The sequence below is a fragment of the Chinchilla lanigera genome, unplaced genomic scaffold, assembly GCF_000276665.1.
Source record: "Chinchilla lanigera isolate Chin_1 unplaced genomic scaffold, ChiLan1.0 scaffold00001, whole genome shotgun sequence".
Lineage (NCBI taxonomy): Eukaryota > Metazoa > Chordata > Mammalia > Rodentia > Chinchillidae > Chinchilla > Chinchilla lanigera.
In genome coordinates this window covers 260,975-282,768 of record NW_004955402.1, presented here as the reverse complement: position 1 = coordinate 282,768, position 21,794 = coordinate 260,975, and positions in this window count along the sequence as shown.

The following is a 21,794-nucleotide window of genomic DNA, read 5'->3' as shown; positions in this document are numbered from 1 at the left end:
CATCTAACTGCTCCTGGTGAAGTGAAGTTTAAGTAAAACAGTGAACCATTAGGGTCATGTGGCAGTGAGCTGTCGATGTAAAGAGGGACCCTTGTTCCCAGGGGAAGAGCTACATACACAGCCTGTGCAGACCCCAGCCATGGCACATAGGCAGCACAGTCTGGGGTGCACAGGAAAGTGCCCCATTAGTAGGCTGCTGACACTTGAGTCTGAAGGAAAGTTAGTCCCTCAACTGGACAGTCCTGGATGTGAGCATGAGTGGGAAGTAAGTGGTCCTAATGCAGTCACGTGAAATTGCAGTCCGGTGTGCACAATGTCCCTCAAGATTCTGGCTCTGAAACACTGCCCTGCATCAGGGTTCTTGCTGCTGACACCTACGTGCTGAGTCTTCTCGCGGGCAGTCCAGAGGACAGGTGTAGCCAGCGGAGTTCTTAGCCCACAGGTAGACAAGGATGTGGCCTCCCTGTCTTCCCAGAGTGCTGCCTTCGGTGAGGGTGGTTCCCTGCTCTGGCTGCTTTATGACCTACTGCAAGGTCTGACCTTCCCACAAAGTCTTTGAGCAAGTGCTCCAGTGCCTTGAATCTCTGTGTCACCACCTGTCCAAATGTGTCCCTGGTCGAAGTAACTCAGAAAATGTCTGTCAGTGAAGCAGCTCTCGGCACCCAGCACAAAGCCCTGCCCGCAGCACAGAGCTGCAAATTTGTTCTGTTCCCGCTTACGCAGGAAGGGCGTTTGGTGCAATACTACCCTTTCAAAACCTTTAAGGAAGTAGAAACCTGCACCAATTAAATATACATAAGTAAAATTTTACATTAAAGAATAAAATGGAAGAACTAAGCCACCCATTTGGCCACCCATGTGTGGTATTCAGGTTTGTGTTATCTGCCCGTCTGTCAGCAGCTGCTACACAATGAGGCCCATCTACTGGTGAATCTTGATGAAATTTACTTGTGTTTTAACGAGTTACTACCAAATGAGGACAGGTTTATCACCAACAAAATGAGTACTTTTCAGTTCACAATGTTATTACTACTACAAATGATACTGCATTCTTGAATTCAACATGCTGTCCAAAAGTTTATATTGGTCAACAGGTGTTTTGAGACTCTTGTGTACGAAGTATGGGGGTAGAAGCAGAATCTCTGCTATCCAAGGACCTATGGATGAACTATTTCAAAACATGGATGTTTTAAGATATGCGGAAATGCTCTCCCCAACTCAAGGTGCTGCCTGTGATCAGTGTGGACCAATGGACTCCAGCTCTGTGCCCTAACATGTGGGGTGACTGCGTGGACTCTGGAAGGATGCTCTCCCATGCCTGTGGTATACTATTGGAGACTCAGGGTGTCACTTTGAGACTTTGGGTGCAAGGGTAACTGGAAAATGGCTCCAGTAGTCTACCTGTGGAGGCCAGTATAGAGGAGAATTACCCAATTCCTTCCCCAAACCAACAAGCAGCAGAGAACCGGGACCACGCAGGCACTCCTTCTCAGGAGAGGAAAGCTGGGGACACAGACCATGGCCAGCAGCAACCACACTGAACGGCTTCTCTCCTGCCCCAGGACTTCTGTCTTTGTTTTCTCCTGCCTTAGCCTCCCAGAGTACTGGGATTACAAGCAGTGTCATCACAGCTGGCTCCCGTCTCTCACCTTAATTACTGTACACTCAAATCTGTCAGGCTTCGAGAGATTGTGCTTTTACTTTCCCCAAATTAGCCGCGTGGCCTCACATCAAAGTGGGCAGGAAATCCACCCCTGCCACACTCCCGACGTTGGTGAAGAGCTACTTTGGCCAGAAGTGACAGCCTGAGGCCAGGGCTGTGGGGGCACTTGTGTGGCAGGCGCCTCCCACAGCACCTGTGTGTGGGGCAAGCATCAAAACTGTGGAGTGAGGGTGGGGCTGGGGCTGGGGCCTCAGTGCATCACCGAGAGAGGATATGTTAGAACAGTAAGGGGAAGGCAGACTGGCCTCTGTGTTCTTGAAGGGTGGGTTGAATCCGAACAGGTGTAGAAGACAAGGGACATAGACGGAGAGGACACCGAGTTGAGGTGGGTGTTCATTAAGGCTGAGACAGCCAGGTTCATTGTAATGTTGAGTGAGAGCAAGAGAGGAAATCACTGAAAAGTGCTAGAAATTACAGACGTGAGATTATGTGGCCCTTGAGTACCAAAGAGAACCTGTTTTCTAGGAATTGGGAGTAACTGAAGGCTTTCCCCCGTTTCTTTATGTTTAAATACATAGCAGGATCTGTTAAAAGCTGTGCTTATACATTGGTTTTATAGAAAATTTGCACTGACATGAGTGAAATGGGCAGGAAGCTGACAGAGTCTGGGAGGATGACAGGAAGTCCCTTTATTGGGGAGACCTCTTTGTTGGATCCCCTTAGTGGCCACAGAGCATGCAGGGGGCCTCCCAGCCTGCCTTGCAAGCTCTTCTGTCTTCTGACACTGTGCTGGATCCTCTTCAAGGTTCAACAGATGTAGCTTCAGAATCTTGGGGCCCTACGCTGAGTGCAAGCTCTTGTTCCTTTCTGATACCTTTCGATCACAACTTGCTGTGTCTCTCCCATCCTTTTACCAACACGTCCCTTCTTCCTTTGGCATCGCCATGCTCACTTGGAGGGCAAATAAGGTTCTTCAAACCTTTTAGTCCTGGTTCAACTACAAGTCTTCCTGTGGGGCGTGCGCCGTGGGTTGAGCACAGCACAGTCAGGGTGAGTGGCACCCAGAGGCCCTGACTTGTGAGCTGCCCTTTACTGGCGCTGTGAGCCCCCATCATGTCAGCCCAGGCCAGGACAAAGCCACGTGACCAGAAGTGGATGAGCGATGGAAGCAGGGCCAGGCCCTGCGTAAACCCAAGCCTCTAAGCTGGCTCCCTACTGTACTGTCTTTCTCTTTTCCACTGTGTTGCTGGCCTGCTTTCCCTTCCCGTGGACGCAAGGCCCATGACAGCCTGGCCTCTGCCGTGTCCACCCCATGGATGCACTCACCACTGCAGACTGTTCTCTGCCTGCCCTCTTGCTCCGCGTGCCATGGTGGAAACCATGATCTGTCTTGTAGCTTCTTTCCTTCGTGCCCATTGCACTGCATCTTCTGATTTCTTGGTGCCAACATTTTGACCTTTGCTGGCTCTTTTCGCGCTCTACTCCCACACTTAGGCTCACCTTGGGACTGTACCGTTAGCATATTTCCTTTCATTTTTATAATTTTCCTCCCACTGATCTCATCAGCTTCCATGATTTTGACTCCAAGATTTAAAAAATACCTTTTGTTTACGTGCCGTGGTTCAGATTTAAATGTTGCCAAGTCTCTTGTGTTCGGAGGTGGGGCTTTTAGAAAGTGACTGGTTCCTGGAGGTGTGGTGCTTGTCAGTGGATTCGTCCATGGTGAGTTCTTAGCTGAAAGTGCTGCTAGGAGGTGGTTCCCGCCTGGAGGTGTCACTGGGCAGAACCTGGAAGGGTGTGTTCTCGTCCCCAGGTCTTTCCCCTCTCTCTGCTTCCTGGCTGCCATGGGATGCATGACTTTCCACCACCAGGACCTTCAGCTATGCTGCTCTGCCTTGGTGCCAACCAACAATGATCTGAACCTTCTCAACCCATAAGGCAAAGTGAATTCCCCTTTTAATTGTGGCTGTCAGGTATTTTGTCTCAGCAATGAGCACATGACTAATGCAACATGTATTAATCATACATTTTTATGGGGTTTAGTATAATATTTGTACACACGTGTGTAATGTGCACTGGGCAGACACAGCCTCCTTTTATCAATGCTGCCCTCTTTTCTCTGCCACTAATAGTTGTTAATCAAATCTACGTTGACTTTTTTGTTTGTTGTTTTTATCTTTCACATGTGGGAGAGGACACGCAGAACTTGTCTTTCTGTGTCCATTTAATATAGTGTTCTCCAGTTCCATTTATTCTGCTGTCAATGACAAGACTTCGTTCTTCTTGATGGCTGAATAATACTCCATTGTGTGTATATACCGAAGCTCCTTTATCCACTCACCCATTGATGCGAACCCAGGCTGATTCTGTCTTGGCCATTGTGAACAGTGGTGCAGTAAACATGGATGTGCAGGTTTCTCTTTGGAGTGCTGACTTCCTTCCCTTTTATACACTCAGGATGAGACTGTTGGATCATGTGGTAGTTCTAGTTCCATTTTCTGAAGAACAAAAAATGTTCTCCATAATGGCTGTACTAATATTTATTCTTACCAACAGAGGATAAAGATTCCTTTTGTACTACTTTCTTGCCAACATTTGTTAATTTTTGTTTTTTGATAATAGCTATTCTGAGGTGAGATGATATCTCCTTGTAGTTTTGATTTATATTGCCTCAGTTGCTAGGGATATTGAGTGCTTTTTGTATGTTTTTGTCAAGGGTTTCCATCACAAATGCTACCTCCTCCAGGTTCTCTGATAGTTGTTTCTCCCTCTGGAACACCTGTCAGTCCACCTGGACAGATCCTCTGTCTCTTCATCTTTCTCTTCACACATTTTTCCTCTCCCTGATATCTTTCCTAAACATTGTCTCTTCCTTCCATCTCTTCTGTTGAACTTAAACTCAGAAGTTTTGCTTCATTTTGATGACTTTATTTACCCTTCCATTGTCTTCTTTTCATAGCAAGCTGCTTTTGAATACATGGATCCATATCTTGTCAGTTTTTCTTACAGTTTTCCAGCAACCCTGTCCTTTTCTTTGAAGCTTGTGTTTTCTTCAAAGCCAGTTGTTCTGATCACTGTACTGCCTCCTATTTGCAAAGCTGCTTTTCCTCGAATGCTCCATGACTAGCATTTCAGTCTCACTGCAAGGGAAGGGTGTTTTCTCTGAGGGCCCCAGAGTGCCAGGCAGGTTGGGCAGCTCTTGGTGAGGGGTGGCTGTGTCCATCTTCAAGCTGCACTACAAAGGCATGTAGGGTGGGCACATCTTGCCCCAGCTATGATGAGGAGCTGTGTCCTGGGGCCCTGCCCCCCTGGGTGCCTTGGGGCACAGCTCTGCACTTGGGTGTGGGGCTCTCAGCAGTGCCATGTGCATGGGCCACCCGCAGCTCTTCACAGAGACCTGTGGGTATCCCCTGCTTCCAACCTGACTTCCAACCCTGACACCCCGTGGACACTTGCAGCTTCCTTCCCGTGGGCCTCAGCTGTGGTGCCTGGAATCTGCCTATCCATCACCTGCGCCACCACTTTCCAGCTCTGGAAATACAGCCTAGTTCCCACTCTGTAGGTCTCCCACCCTGTTCTCTGCACTTTTGTGATTCATTCCCTTTTCACCTGCTCTTTTTGTGGGCTTTCAGAAAGAAGCAGGGGTAGAGACTCGTATGGTGTGCGCTCAAGTGAGGAACACTTCAAGCGGTTTTAGAGGCAGGTGGGGCTCCTCGCTGTGTCTCCAGGTGCAGGAGAAGGCAGAAGGTAACTGGAGCCCTTGCTGATGCCAAGTAGTGGGAGGAGAATGGCCTGTCCTGGGCTTCTTGCTCTCTTTCCTCCTGTCTTGGCTCCTAACTAGAGAGAGCAGAGCAGGCTGTTGAGTCAAGCAAGAGCAGCCCTGAGCTGGGAGGCAGCGGGGCAGGGCGTCCCAGTTCCCATGGGAGGGCGCCCTCCACCTTCTGCACAGCAAAACCAACCTTCCAGAGCTAAGGGTCAAACTCTTCCTGGCCAGCAGGTGGCAGCGAACTTATCACAGCCCCCGCGCCCAACAGGAAAGTCAAGTTGCCTCGGTGAGAATTCTTCCTGGGACCCGTTTCTCTGCATGTTTTGAAAGGCTTAGCTCCTTGAGTCCTTCACCTGCCTTAACAATAGGTAAATATTACCATCTGCAACTTACCCGCAGGAGACTGTGTGAGGGAGATTAAGGGACTTATCCAAGGTTGTATTCCCAACAGGCAGCACAGACAGTATTAGGTAATTAACTCCCACTGTGGGTTTCATGGAGTTGCCACATGTCCTTGTTGCTTTAAGTCCTTGGCTGTCTGTGTTCTATGGCTTCCTGCTTCTCTCCACACTGGTGTTGTTGGATTCTTCACCTTTCCACTGGGACCCTGGCTACATGCCCGTGCCGTGTGTGTATGTGTGCATGTGTGTGCGTGTATGAGCAGAGGGGGCTGCAAGGTGGCAGATGGCTGAGGTCCTGGGTAGTAATGATTGGTAAGACTGCTGGGAGCTATTGTGAAAAGCCTGGTCTACAGCTGGGTGACCCGGGAGCTGCCATGGTGCTGGCAGCTGAGGGTAACATTGGACTGTTTGAGTCCCTGGGGTGGGACACACTGCCACAGCAGCTTCTCAGCTGCAGGGTTTGCTCTAGTCCTTCTTCTGGGGGTGACAGGGCAGCTTCCAGAGTAACTGACAGTCACAGAAGATGGGGAACATGAGGGACAGGAGTGGGTATGGGTGTTGGGCGGGGCCATGGGCAGCGGCAGAGGCTGCAGCTTGAGGTGCTGTGGCTCAGGAGGCCTTGTCTTCTCAACCCTTCCTTTTGGGAGGGGCCAAGCTGCCGCTTGACTGTGGGCTGCCTCGTGTCCCGCCAGCATTTGGGTTCTCCGTGGGCAGCCCCCCGGAGGCAGGGCCCTGTCTCCAGTCCACATTTACTCTGTTCTGTGGCAATGCAAAGAGCACTGAGGTTGGTGAGGCCTGCAGGGAGAAGGGGAAGTTCACTCCACAGTGGGGTCTTTGCTTGTGCTGACCTGGACAAAAGCAGGGCGGCCCAGCCCAGGCCCAGCGCCTGGGTCACCACTGTCTCCGGTCTGGTTGCTTGAGTTCCAACAGGGCCCTGGGAAGTGGGGTGGAGGCTGAGACCAAGGGAGACAGATGTGTTCACTTCTCACCTAGCAAGCACCAATCCACTCATGTCCACCAGCACCTGTCCCACCTTTGCTGTTCCCAGGGTCTGGGCTTCTATGTGAGTGTGAGCAACCTGGGGCAGGGCATGTGGCTGTTGCCCTGTGCCCCTCCTGGCCTCAGTGCCATATACTCAGCTGCCTTCAGACTCTGAGTGTGGGGACTGCTCTGTCTTAGGGCAGGGTTAGAGTCAGCGTGGGCTCAGGCCTAGCAGAACCGTGGCTCTCAACAGGGCAGGGAGGCAGAGGCAAAGGCTCCTTGTGACTGCCCCCAACCCCACCCTCCACCCCGTATGTCACCACTGGTGCTGTGGCAGGTCGATCGTCTCCAGCAATGCTCCTTCCTCAGCAGCTATTCGCTCTCCGCCACACATCAGGCAACTTCAGGAACTTCCCATGCCAGCTCCAGTGGGCCGCAGCACTCCTCGTGGATGGCCTCGTCCACCTCCACACTCTCCTGTCTCCCCCCGCTCCCTTGTGCTATGCCTTGGTCTTCGGGAACTGCTCTTGCCCCTCAGTGGAACTGGACGGTGCCCTTGGCCTTGCTGTGGAGGTTCTGCATTCCCTTCCCTCTCTCTGACGTTGCTGACACAGGTGTGCTGGGAAACAGGGTTGGGCCCCGAGTCTGGCGACCTGGCTCTGGGCCCCTCAGTCCCTGTACTGTCCTTGTCTTAGCTGCATCACTTGGTGTGGGCACTGCTGGGTTGACTTCGTGGAGCGGCAGGGTCTGAGCTGGACATGGAGGGACAGTGTTGGTGCAGGGGGCAGTCATGAACTTGCCGTGGCCTTCTTCAGCGGGACCTTCATTTCCTGGCTATAGTTTGTGATGCCAGCACAGAACAGATTCTGTTGATGAATGAATAGATTTTTCCAGTCAAGCTGACTTAGACCCACTTCTAATGCTTTAATGTACAGGACGGTTCCATACTGATGGCCTATTTCACAAATCACAAGAAAAGCAAGAGTCACACATCTTTTACCAGCTCACAGTCTATCACACCTCTCAACAAACACCTCAGCCACACTGAGCAAACAAGCCCTTGGACACACCTTTGCCAGAGGACTGCCGTCCTCACCACGACCCAGGGAGGATGTTCAGGCAGGCTGTGGCCCAGCGCCCTCCCCGCCTAGTTCCAGGATGTCAGCAGGCAACAGAATAGCAAGGTCGTTAACTTGTGAAGAGAAGAGGCTCATCTTGGCTCACAGCTTTGGAGGCTGAGTCTGTGACTGATTGGCCCGGCTGCTTCTTACCTGTGGAGGGTGAGAGGCACGTGAGGGTGGCAGAAAACAGAAAGGGGAGGAGACTATGGCTCTGATCCCTGTGACCTGAGGCCCCCACTGACCTCTGAGAGCTGCACCTCGCCCTGTGGCGTCAACTAAAGACCAAGCCTGGGGACCTCTACCCTTACCACGGCAGGGTACAGGGCAAGTATGGTGGGGGTGTCTCTCTCTATTCTAGTGCCACACACAGAAACATACACAGAGACACAGAGAGAGTCACAGACACACAGACTCAGAGACCTATACAGACATACAGACACACCAAGACAAACACATAGACACACAGACACACACAGACACACACAGACCACAGACACACAGATTCCTAGAGATACGCACACATAGACACACAGACATACACACAGATGCCCACAGACACAGAGACAGATACAGACAGACACATAGATACACAGACAGAGACACATAGAGAGAAGACACATGGAGACACACAAGTATACATTCCCTCCTGCAGTGAGTAGCCCTTAGTGAAATTCATGAAGGGACGTGGGCTGAGGGGTCTTGGAAAGGCCTTGAAGGCCCAGGTGAGGGAAAGTGGACCTGGCCTGGTCCTCAGCCCATGTCCATGTCTGCTGCTTTTAGTATAGCCGTAAGAATAAGAATTGACCAGAGCTTGGGCATTGTGTATGCACATCCTACACTTCAAACAGAGAGCTCTGCTGAGAACACCCTTCTAAGTTGTGAGGGGCCAGCCTAGGTGTGGAACTCAGACTGATTCATCATGGATTCAATGTGGAGGCCTCATGGAGCAGACACAGCAGAGAGCAGGAGCCTGAGCAGCAGAGGCCTTCTCTGTCTTAGCACCGTCTGAGGAGGAGGAGTGTGGTCAACATCCCTTCACATTGACTCTAATCAGTGCACACGCAAACACTCTGCGTGTATGATCAACAAATACAGTGAATGTGTAAACTACAAGTATTGGAAAAAAGACACATTCTGAACCTTCCTGCTGGGCTCGAGTGCATTCATCTCCCTTGTTCCTGCCACTTTTTGAAGCAGCTTTGGAGTCCTCCTTCCTGAGTGTCTTTAGCTGTGATGTCCTGGCTGCCTCATTGTCCTGAATCGATTCAAAGGGTTTTCCTTTTGTGCTCATTTTGACTTTGGGGAAGAGTCGGAAGTCACACAGTGCCAGATCTGGTGAGTAAGGTGGAAGAGGACACACTGTCATGCTTTCACGTGCCCATCCTTCTGCTCGATGGCACTTGGCAGCAGCATCCACTGTATTTTTGATCACACTTTAAAGAGGATTTCCAGAACTGCTTCAGAGATTGGTAAGAGCAATGGGATAAGTGTATTCAAAGCAAGGGGAGTACTTTGAGCAGGGTTTATGGCAAGATGTCTTTACTGCAGTAGATTGTTTTATTTAAACACTCACAGTATGTTTGATCACCCCTTGTGTAATTACTTGTTCCTCCGGCCATGCTCTGTGAAGGAAGGTGTAGTAGAGTGCACCCCCTGTAGCAGGCACTCTTCCAGGACCCCGTCATACAGAAATGCATTTGGATGTTCTTGTGACACATGTCCCAGTACTGCCCCCACCTTAGAGAAGACAACATGGAGACAGAGAGAAGCTAAATGATTTGTCTAATCACTTAACTGCTACTGGCAGGCCTGGGACTTGGGTCTAGGCAGTCTAGCTAGAGGATCTGTGTCCTTAGTTACCACATATATGTCACCTCAGTAAGTCAAAATGACTAATGTACCCTGGAAGTCCCTTCCATTTTACAGGGTTATTTTCTTCTAACCTAATTTTGTTGACTTGATAATATCCTGAGTCAGAAAATCCATTCATTCTCCAGTCCAGGTAGGCCTAGCATGCATTTGTAGGCACAAATGTTAAAACTTTATTTGGAAGCCACTGGATCAAGGTGTCTTCAGATTTGGGTTCCCAGGTAAGCAAACCAAAGGCTAATGTTAAAGAAAACGAAACTAGAGGCCTAGTCGATTGGAACCCATCAGGTAACCTCCAGCCAGGCCCTTCCCACTCTGGTCAGTTATGTTTTCCTTGTCTTGCTTCCAAGCACACCTATTAAGAATTGCTCCCGACCTGTAGGGAACCCGTGGTTACTCCCATTCTTGTTTGTTTGTTTTTTGGTGCTATGGATTGAAATCAGGGACTTGCCCATGCCAGGCAGGAACTACCCCCAAATTGCATCCCAGCCCTCTTTGAGTTTACTTGAGCATTTTAAGTCCAGACTAGGTCCAGAAGTGAGACTGCATTTGGTGTTGGACTGAGTCTGGCAGAAAAGACTGGGTCTAGGAACAGGCGTCAGGTAGGTAACATTGTGGAAAGACAGGGGGCATCATGAGGGGGTGTTTGGAACACCACTTGAGATTCCAGCTAATTGTATGTATAAAAACGGTGGCCCCACTTGGGTGTAGTAGTACCCAGGGCTGTAATTTCAGCACTCTGTGAGGTTGAGGCACAAGGATCACAAGTTTAAGCCCACTCTGGGCAATTTAGCAAGACCTGGTTTCAAAATAAAAAGAATAAAAAGGGCTCAGATGTAGCTTAGTAAGAAGTACCTGGTTTCAGACCCCAGTGGTGGAAAAACAAAATGGACCCAGAATTTGTATTTTCCTAGAGAAAGGGGTGAAATTTACCAAAGATGATTTAGGGGTATAGCAGCCACAGCAGGGGAAGTTTTTACACAGCAGTTACTCCTGTATGAGGTGCATTGGGAAAGAACGGTTCCAACAACTCAGAGAAAGGAAGATGATGCCCTCCTAAAGATTCCTTCCAAAGACAATGGTAAACTGGTTGTCAAAAATACCCTCATTGCTTGCTTCATTAACAGATTTTATTCTGAACTCAGTAATCTAGTTAAGAAATACAAAGTGTATTGAGAATTTGCTGCATACTTCGAATTGGTAACCTATGTGAACATTTTGAAGAGGCCTTAGATTAAGAGAAAAACCAAAAGGCAAATAACCATGTGTTCTCACAGCTACAGAGCAAGAAAAGACCTTTGAGTGTGTACTGTAAAACTACACCCAGAGCTCAACCCAAAGAACGCTGTGCCTCAAGACATCTTTCTTCAGCGTAAATAGCCAGGCTACTGGGAAGTTAATTGATCACTCTTCCATCAGTTCTTAGTTGGGCCTACTCTTCTAGCCCACACTGGTTTCTCACTGGAGATCACTGCGAAGGGGCTGACTCCCAGGAGGACCATGAACAACGATGGTGCTAGGGGGTTTTCTGGTAAATTGCTTCCCATAATACCTTTAACTAAATAGAGAAAACTAAGGTTAAGTTTAATGGAAAATGATGCATAGTGATGGTGAATATGGAGCTGTTTTATTGGTTTAAACTCAATCCTCATACATTAGCAAAAAAAAATATTTTTGTGGTAAATCAAGTCCAAAAGTCACTTGGGGCATTTTCAGTAAAGTGTCCTTTACTAGGTGACACTAACCTAGGAGAATCTACTGGGCTGAGACCTACTTTCTAAATGGAGAGGTCACATAAGATTCTTTTCAAGAGAGCTTCCTGACTCTCCTAAGCCTGAACTGTCTGCTCTTCACAAGCTAAAGTCAATAAATCAGTAAGCCCGTGACCTTTCTGAAGTGCCTAAATAATTGAAAACCTTCTCTTCAACTGACAGGGAAAACTGAAGTGCTAAATTTAAAAAATCCAAATGGATCATTTATACTGGTGCTTAAACTGCCTCAATACCTACAGAAGCCAGCAACTATTCAGGACCTCACCAATGGTAGTGAGATTTCCTAAACTAGGACTGATAGTCCCTTACTCCAGCTCCTGTAACACTCCAGTCCTACCTGTTACAAAGCCTGGTAATGTCCAGGTGAGGCTAGAGATTAGCTTAAGATCTTTGTGCAGTAAAAAAAAAAAAAAAAAAGATTGTAATAATAAGGTTCCCAGCAATTCCATGTTGTAAGACCTTTTTTCCTAATGGACTCATCAAAATGGTTCATAGCTGGACCCTGCTCAGCTCTCTTTAGTATCCCAGCTGATGGACTCAATACTCATTTGTCTGTAGTTGGTAAAAGCAACAAGCTACATGAATGTCAGGCAACAGGGGTGTACTGAGACCCTGGCTTGTTTTTCTCACAGGGTGCACCAGGATCTAGAAGCTAATAGTTCTCTAGGATTCTGCTTTGACTTGATGCATAGACAGCTGACTACTGTATTTTACTAAGGATGATTCAGAAAGATTTGATTTACTTCTCACAACAATTAGCTTGCAAAAGCTATGGAAAGTCTCCAGTTTTCTAGAGAAAAGGCCCATTCTTTGGAAAGGGACCTGACCACAGAAGGAATTTCTCCCTCATCTGAAGATTGAAAATCATTCAAAGTTTCTCCAGACCCATGACTAAAAACAAGTGTTTCCCTGGACTTGCAGGTTCTTGTAGGTCTTGGGTCCCAAATTTTTCCTTGCTGGCATCTCTGAGTGAATACACAGAAAACCCTGTCCCAGAGCCTTTACTCTAGAAGGAACCACAACTGGCCTTCAGCCAACCGAAACTGGCTCAACAACTTCCAGCCTCAGAACTCACAAACTTTACCAAAACTTTCACCTTCTTCATTCTTGACTGTGATGAGTTCTCACTACAAACCTCTAAATGTGTGACCCATTACTTATTTTAGGACATATTACTTCTCTGTAGTTGGATCCAGTGGCTAGAGCAGATCTAGGTTGTCTAACAGGAGTACAGTGGTGGCCACGTTGGTAGAAATCTCACCTGCACTGCTGTTGGGAAATGAGCTATATTTGCAGGCTCTGCATGCTGTTCAAAGTTTGCAGCATTCTTATTAGATCCATATTTTGTGGTGAGCAGACTGACACCTTATGAAATCCTTCTCCTATCACCTGCTTGTCCCCTCGCTGGTGTTGCAATCCACTTAGGCCTGTTCCCTTGTTACCCTTGCTTGCCAGGGGTGAAGACTGACTGTGTAAATGTGCACCACATCAGTGTACAAGTGGCTACATTAGGCAATCTTAGCTAATATTTTTTGTTGGTAAATCTCACACCAAAATGCAGAAGGAAAATCCTCCTCTATTTTATTCTTTGATTTGATCTTGGTTGATTTGGGTTTGGGGCTTAGGCTAAGATGGACCCCTCCTTTCCCCCCCATTTCTTGCTGTAGTCTCCTTGTACTCTGTTTTTCTCCAGAATCGTTGGTGTCCCCATGTGCAGCATGCCAGATGGTCCTCTGCAACTAGAGCAACAAAAGGAATCTTTTAAAAAATGAGCCTGTGTTGTGACATAATGAATTCCATGCTGGGACAAAGATATCCAGGGTATAATGGTGACAGACAATCATGCCCATGCCTAATTTTAGGTCAGTCTCTTGAGTAACTGACCAAAAAGGGGAGAATTGTTAAAAAAAATATACCTTCTGTTTTAACAAGTTATCCTTTGGGAGTTGATAATTAATGGTTCTGATGCCTTGGAAAAGGTTTGCCCTGATAGACTAAAAGGCCCTTACAAGTTGGACTGCTATAAAGAGCTGAAAACTGAGCCCTCAGAGACACACCCTGCCTTTGGGGACACTGGCATTGGCATGACCAAGGCTGACCTTATAAATAATTTGGGAACAATTCCCAAGTCTGGTACAAAAGCATTTGTGGAGGTTCCAGTGGGTGCAAACATCTCCAAGACTGAGTGACTTGATGCTGGTATTTCCTCTGTATCTCAGAGGCAGAGAAAGTGGCTGAGACCACAGAACACCCAGGTCCATTGTGTACTGACCACAGGAGGAGAGTGGGGGTGGGTGAAGGGGCAGGCTGTCTGTCCACTGCCCTGTATCTGGAGAAGGCGCTAGAGAAGGAACCCAGTGGTGGTAAGGCAGAGGAAGAGAAAGATGAAAAGGAACAGGTAACTTAGGGTGCTGAGCAGAAGCCAGAGACTGGAGATGCTCTGAGGACAAGGACAACAATGAGCATAAGAAAAATGAAACCAAAAAGGTTAAGAAGTAGCTTGATCAGGAGGAAATAGAGACCAGGCTCATTCGGACTGGAAATCTTTATGATATCACCTAGCAGGAGAGTGGAGGATTCCGTGGAACCCACTGCCTGCCTGGAAAGCATCTGGGGGGTCAGAGAGTTGTGAGTCATATCTTGACTGGCTTTGACCCCTCTGAGAGCAGAAAGAAAAAGAACTTCCAACTCCAAGGCAACCGTGTGCTCCTCACAGGGAGGATTTTCAGTGGGGTGGTGTTATGGTTTGTGTCTGCATGTCCCCCCAAATCCTCATGCAGTCATGGGGTGGGCTTCTAGGATTTGTGATTGATCCATGGCGCAGTGCTGGGATTAGGGGTGTGAGAGCTACACCCACCCTGGGGCAGGTAGTTTGCATACAATATGAGGGAGGGAAAGAGGCTGCTTGCCGCCATTCCTCCCTTTTGCGTTTGTTTTTGCTGTGTTCTGCCACCATGAACGGTTGCCCTCTGCCATAGGCTGCTCTGCCTTGGAACCAGCCCAGTATGGACTGAAACCTCAACAGATTGCAAGCTAGATAAACCTTTCCTTCCTTAATTCTAGGCGTCAGGTATTTTGTCTGAGCAACCAGAGAAAAGTAACCAAGACAGATTCTGGTCAGAGCTCAAAAGACCAGAAGGCTGATAGAAATCCTGTTGGTAAGCCAGACTTGGGAGGTTTCTGCTGGGAAGAAGGAATACATTGGCTGCTGGACACCAGATGGTATGTGTTATGGTTTGGCAAAAAGTTTGTCTACATTTTGCTCATGTCCAGAGACTTTGCCTGAGACTAAGGTTAAGTGTGAGAGACTAATTAATCTAGTGGAAGAAATTTCAAGGGAGTCTAATGTTGAGGCTGTGGCATGGCTGCTGTTGGGTGCTTTTAGCCAGATTTATGTTGAGAATTAAGAGCAAAGAGCCCAGCAGGATGATTTAAAATGTGAGTTTGGCCAGAAAGGAAGCTCCAATAAGGCTGTGGACTGCAAAGATAGAACTGAGGAGGTCTTGACTGATGAGAAGGAACAGGAGAATATAAAAGATGGACTGAGGGCATCATAAGAAGCAACAAGTCTCCATCCAATGTAGCTTCAAAACTGCAAAAGTGAAAGACTTTGCTTTGAGGAGAAAGCCACAGAGCACCATGTTCCAGAATGGCAACAGTATAGAAAATTTGTTCCTCAGAATTGGATTCAGAGTGTCCATTGATCCAGGCCCTTGACCCCTACAGCCAAGAGAGAGGAAAACCTGGCTACTGTTCCAGCTGGCAGCAGACCTTGGCATCATCCCCGTGGCACTGGTTTTAGGTGCATGCAGAATATAAGAATTGTGGGGTTAAGAAGGGTTCTACCCCAATTTCAGAAGGCCTGGGAAGACAGGCAGTGCCCCTGAGGGGGCAGTGTGTGAAGCTGTGAGGGTGAAGCCAAAGGTGCAGTGAAGACTCCAGAAGTTTGGAAAAGCCAGGAATGTGGATCATCCAAGGAAACCTGCAGGGAGGAAGCCAAGCCAGCCCAAGAAAGAAGCCATGAGGGCTATAACCACCAGAAGTGCCATAGGGGTGGGACCACACAAACGCTTTGGAGCTCACAGTTTGCCACAGATTGCCTCAGATTCTGCACATGGAACTACAGGACTTAATGTTTGCCCTGCTGGATTTTGGACTTGCTTTGGCCCCAGTCCTTTGTATCCTCTGGCTTGTAACTTTTAGAATGAAAATGTTTATCTTGTGCCATTGAATGTTGGAAGTGTTTAACTTTTCATTTGTATGAGGGCTTGCAGCTAGGAATTTGCCTTGCATCTTGGAGGAGACTTGGGACTTGGACTCTTCAGCAATGCTGAAACTGTTAGGATTGTGCAACTCTTGTAGATGGTCTAAGTGTCTTTCACATAAAGTGACATGCATGAGTCTTTGTGGGGCCAGGGATGGGATGTTATAATGTACTAAGTTCTAATGTACTTAAGAATTGTTAAACCTGTGTTATAATATTGAAGTTTTGAAATGTTAAGAATAAGCATGTCTTTGTATCTGGAGACCAGTTTAAAGAAATATGTCTGTTGCCAAGTGGACAAGGGGAGGACTATAATGGTTGACACACTTTGTTAACTTGAGAAATTTAGAAGGTTAACTTAAGCGAATCAGCAGGGTGACAGGGTCCTCACTTTGTAAACAGCTTCCTCTTGTACAAGAGGAAGGCACGGAGATGATGTAGGTGCTACACCTGTCCTGGGGGTGGTAGCCAGCTTACAATGTAAGTGAGGAAAAGAGGCTTCCTCTGTTGCTTTTGCTATCTTCCACCACCATGAACTGTTGCCCCTCTGCCATGTGCCACTCTGCCTTGGAGCCAGGTGATATGGACGGAAACCTCCACAGACTGTGAGCTAAATAGGCCTTTTCTCCTTAAACTTTGGCTATTGGGTATTTTGTCTCAGCAATGAGAGAAAAGTAATGAACAGAGGCAGCCTCTAAAAATCTCAAGCCTGGAGCCCATGAAGACACCATCAAAGAGTGATGCCTGTACTCACCGTCTCACTGTCAACCTTGGCCTTGAGCTGAGGTGGCTTCTCAGACACAGAAGCTTGCCTGTCAAGACAGGGGCCTTGTGGGTGAGTGCAGGCAGACCGCAGGCTGCCTCAGTGCCCAGCATGGTCACACTACACTGTGCTGAAGAAGATACACACATGGAGAGGCTCAGTGTTGCCACTGTAGAGACCCCATGGGGGTGGTGAGGACTAAAAGCTTCAACTGGACAGTGTTCCCTTGGCTCCTCTGCTGATGTCTGGTGGTTGTACCTTTCCTGCTCTGGTACCTAAAGCAGGACATGAGGACTATAGGCTTCACCCTTCCCTAATGTGAAAACAGGCTTAGACATTGTTGTAGTTACTTTTCTCACTACTGAGACAAAAATACCTGACACCCAAAGTTAAAGGGGAAAAGGTTTATTTAGCTCACAACTTGTGGAGGTTTCAGCCTGTAATCAGCTGGCTCCAAGGCAGGGCAGCAGGTGGCAGAAGGCAACAGTTCATGGCAGTGGAAGACAGAAAAAGCAAGCAAGGGAAGAGCGAGTATGCAGGTTATCCACCCCACTCACAGCCTTAATTCCAGCATTGTGCTACGAATCAATTGCACACTCTAGATTCAGCCACCTCTGAACAAACCCTATGACTTCATGAAGCCCTGGTGGGACATCCAGACACAAACCATAACAAATGTTATGTGCTGTTTGTTTATTCTGTCCAGAAATTAAAGTTCAGAAATGAAGAAGACGCAGTTTTTGTTACTGTTCTATTTTGAGACAAGGTCTTGCTATGTGTCTCAGGCTGAGCCTTGAACTTCTAGCACAAGTGAGTTTCCTGCATAAGCCTCCCCAATAGCTGGGACTGCAGGTAAATGCCACTGCACCTGGCTAAGAAGATAAACTTTTGTACAAAAATATATAAATATAAATACACTTTCCATGAAAAACTATTTATACTCCTACTTATAATAAGTACACCCATTCCTAGCTCCTGTATCCGCACCCAAGCTACATCAGTGCCTAAGCCTGTCCCCAAATGCACATCTGTATGTACCTTCCACCAGGGCAAGGCTCTTGTCCACATCTGGGCCTACATCTGTACCCCTCAGCACATGCACTGTATTTCCCAGCCTCCTCTTGGGTTAGATGCTGCTATGGATCCCATGTGACCAAAGTAAGATAGCCATTCTTTGAGCTTAGTTCTCAGACACTCAGCTCTCAAGGCCCAATGCTGGGTCTGAGTGAAGCCTGATCCAGGGTGTTCAACAGGAGGCTGCTTCGATGGCTGACTCCTGCCCCACCTTTCCTCAGCTCTGACCTGTGACATGAGACAGAAGCCAAGCTCCTGGTTCCATCACCAAGGGCTGCTGGTGGATTATCACATTCTGACTAATACATCTACAAATAGGGGCAAAATACTAATAGCATTCATCAGGATTGTAGGGTTTTCTTGTATTTGTACATATTTTCTAAATCTATAATAAATTAGTGTTAGTTTTTTTGGTAAGAGAAACATCTGTTCTTTTGTTATTGAAGTCATTTACTTTTTAATCAAAACTTATCTTTTCTTCACTTCATTGTGCTCTTAAAGATTTGATTTAAAACTCAGGGAAAATTCAATGCCTCACTTTCATGTCTGCATCAACCAGACTGTCTGTGGGAGTGAACCCCGAATTGCAGCAGGAGCATCAGCAGCCTCTGTGCTGCCCAAGGCAGGTTTTGAACACTTTGCAGAACCTCAGTGAAGTGTCCTGGCTGTTATGGTGACTGAGCAATGTTTGGATCAGTGTAACTTGGACCACAGGCTGTGTGTGAGATCATTCCTGCCTTCTGGGTGTCTGCAGAGGAGAGCAGTGGGGGTTTCCCATTGCTGTGGTTGAGAATGGTTGTTGACAAGGCCCTAAGCTGGTTTTAACCTTAACCTTAGTCCTAATTCTAACCCTCTGCCTTTTGTACTTTTTGGCTATAGGATCTCTGCTAGATCTGAGACAAGATAGAAGAATTCCAAAATGATGATTTTTAGGCAATCTTTTGTTATTAGTTCAATCCTAGTCCTTGTGATAAAGGAAGTAGAGAGAGCAGATGAAGATAAAGGTTTGAGATAACTGTGGTTACCTTTCACTCTTGTTAGCCCTAACTATTCTTCTCTGTAGTGAGGACTGTTCTTATTTGAAACGTGGAAATTCAGTTAGGAAATCAGGGTGCAGAGTCCCGCTGTGGTGGAAGTGGATTGTCTGGGGCCTCAGCTCCAACTTCGTTTTCCCGGGGCATAGGAACTGCTTTTAACACAAGGCCCAGGAGGCTGGTGATGGACTATTTTTCTCTAGACTTAGCGGGGAAAATAAACAACAGCAAAAGAAGTGATGGAGGAAGCATGCATCTCTGGGGTGAAGGCCATGTGGAGGGGCAGACAGGGTCAGTCCTGAGTTCATGGCCTTGGCCCAGAGACCACACCCAGGGAGATGTCTGCACTTCTTTTTCATTTGTGAGATGATGCAGTTTTCTTACCCTGTGAAATAGTTCCTCACCTGTCCTTGTAGACTTTAAATAAAATAACACATGGAAAGACTTCCTGCAGACAATTCTCAGTGCATGGAGATCATGCCAGGACTGCAGACAGGGCTGGTCCTCAACCACACCTGTTCCAGGCCAGCTCCTCCAGGTCCACACTTGTGTTGCAGCAGAAGCCAGCACATGACCTTCCCCACTGGGTATGAGAGTGGGATTCTGTCTGGATAGATGTGTGTCTGCAAGGATCTGTGTGAGGAGGAGTAAGGAGGGCTGGCTGGGCCCGGGAAGATCCCGCATGCACCTGCCATGGTGTCACCCTATCTAGACAGTGTGCTTTCCTGATAACCTCTGCTGAAAACATCAGCAGTAAATTGCACCAAAGCAATAATGGGGAGGGAACAGCAGTGTTTGGATGGCACACTGAGATCCTCCCAGCTGGGACTTGCTGTGGTCTGGTAACTGTGTGGCCTTGAATGGGTCTTGGGGCCAAGGTCTGGACTTCAGGGGTCAGGTCTTTTGTTTTAGATCAGCCTCTTCCAAAAACTGAGGATAATACTATGAGTTCTTGGGGTTGTCTGGAGAAGCAAATAAAAATAAGTAAGATAATCACAGGGAAAGTGCTAGCTGGCAGTACATACTTGATGAGTGTTCCGGCTAGTCAGATGAAAGGACAAACAGATCATGACGGTCTTTACCATAAACTTCCATTTGCCATGAGGTGCTGTTTTTATGAATTAAAGATATTCCTCATTTAACGACCTACCTGTTTAATGACTATTCAGACTTATGACTGGCTACTTGGATGTACAGTATGTCCTTTTTTGTACAGTTTTGTACATCTTGTTTATAGACTTTCAATGAATTTTTTGTGCAGTACACCTTGTGTATACAGTAATTTTTACTGATTGTACCGTATAGTACTATGTATAGTATAGTTTTATGTTCTACTTTATAGTACTGCATGTAAGAGTTACACAAATAAAAGCAAAGCCATCAAGTTGGAGTTTCCTTTGATGTTTCTGTGCTCTGATATTGTAATATACATACAATATACCATTCCTCGTTTAGCAACTTCATTTAACTACGGAGTGGCAGAAGTAGAACTCAGTCATTAAATGAGGAATGTCTGTGAAACAAAAAGAAAATGCTCAAAAGTAAAGGGCAACTGGGATGGGGGAAAAGAGAAGGGAAAGAAGGGGAAATTATGTAAGTATGTATATACAGGGTAACTAACATAGTTATACTACGGTCTTCTATTGCTCTATAGAAAGGAATAGTTAATGATTACTTGTTTGATCAGTCTTGTATGTCTCTATTTGTTTTCTTGAGAAAACATTTTGAAGATATCAATACGCAATACAACAACCATTGTTAATTTCCTACAACTTTGTCTGTAACTGTTTTTTTGTATTGTTCTTATGCTATTTTGTAAATGGATATCTGTTTGTTAATATGTTTTCCTTCTTTTATTTCTTAAAATAAAAAAAAAATGAGGAATGTCTGTACAGCCAGGCCTCTACACCCATCTATTCTGCATTCACTCATTCAATCAACCATGGTTTGAAAATATTTTAAAAGTATTGCCCTTATGCTGACTACACACAGTCTTTTTAAAAATCATCATTCCCTAAGCAATACCTATCACAACTATTTACATAGCATTTACATCACTAGATATTATACCATACTTCCCCCAAAATAACACTGGGTCTTTTATTAATTTTTGCTCCAAAAGACCCAGTAGGGCTTATTTTCAGGGGATGTCTTATTTTTCCATGTACACCAATCTACATTTACTTATATACAGTAATTACATTTATTTATGTACAAAAAATCTGCATTTACTCATGTGCAAAAATATACATTTATTCAATTACAGTCATGTCATCTTCAGGAACATCATCATAACTCCAAACCCCGAATTCTGGCCCGAATTTCTTCTGACTGTTTCCTGTAGACTCATTGGCCCCAGTCTCTCATGTCCAGCAATGGAGCTCTCCTTAAACGAGCACTTCCTGTTCCTGCAGCCTGCTCATAGTGCGTTGGCAACACAGCTGTCAGTGACTTTATCCCCTGAATTCTTCATCCAAGTCACAGTCTCTTGCAGCCTGGCTTTACAGAGTTTACATTAAATAAAGTGTTAATTGATAACTTACAGGACAGGAGTGGCAACAAAAATGATGACAGTTAAATCTTACTTGCCTATATTTGTTTAACTGAGTAACCAATTTGAAGATAACAATATGTAATACAACAACTATTGTTAATTTCCTATCACCTTGTCTGAAATTCTGTATTGTTTCTATTGTTTCGGTGTTGTTTTGTTTATGTCTGTTTGTTTGTTAATATGTTTTCATTCTTTTATCTTTAAAATAAAAAAGAATGATGGTCCACACAAAAGTGATGGAAAATCGCAAGCCCTGATATTCAGAAAATGTTTATTTCACACAAGTACATTAAGTATATCCATTACAACACACAACAAATTGAGTTCTGAAGATTTGTATTAGATGCAACACCGCATCTGTTCATTATTGAGTGTGTACACTATTCATATAGTATGTCTGTGCTCCCGTTGGCATTTGGCAATAAGTCTTGAGCTCATCTATTTACATAAGTGTTTACCTCTTGTCCAAAGACACCTGCTTGGGTATTTACAAAGACTTAATTATAATTCATATTATCACTTATTTAAAGTA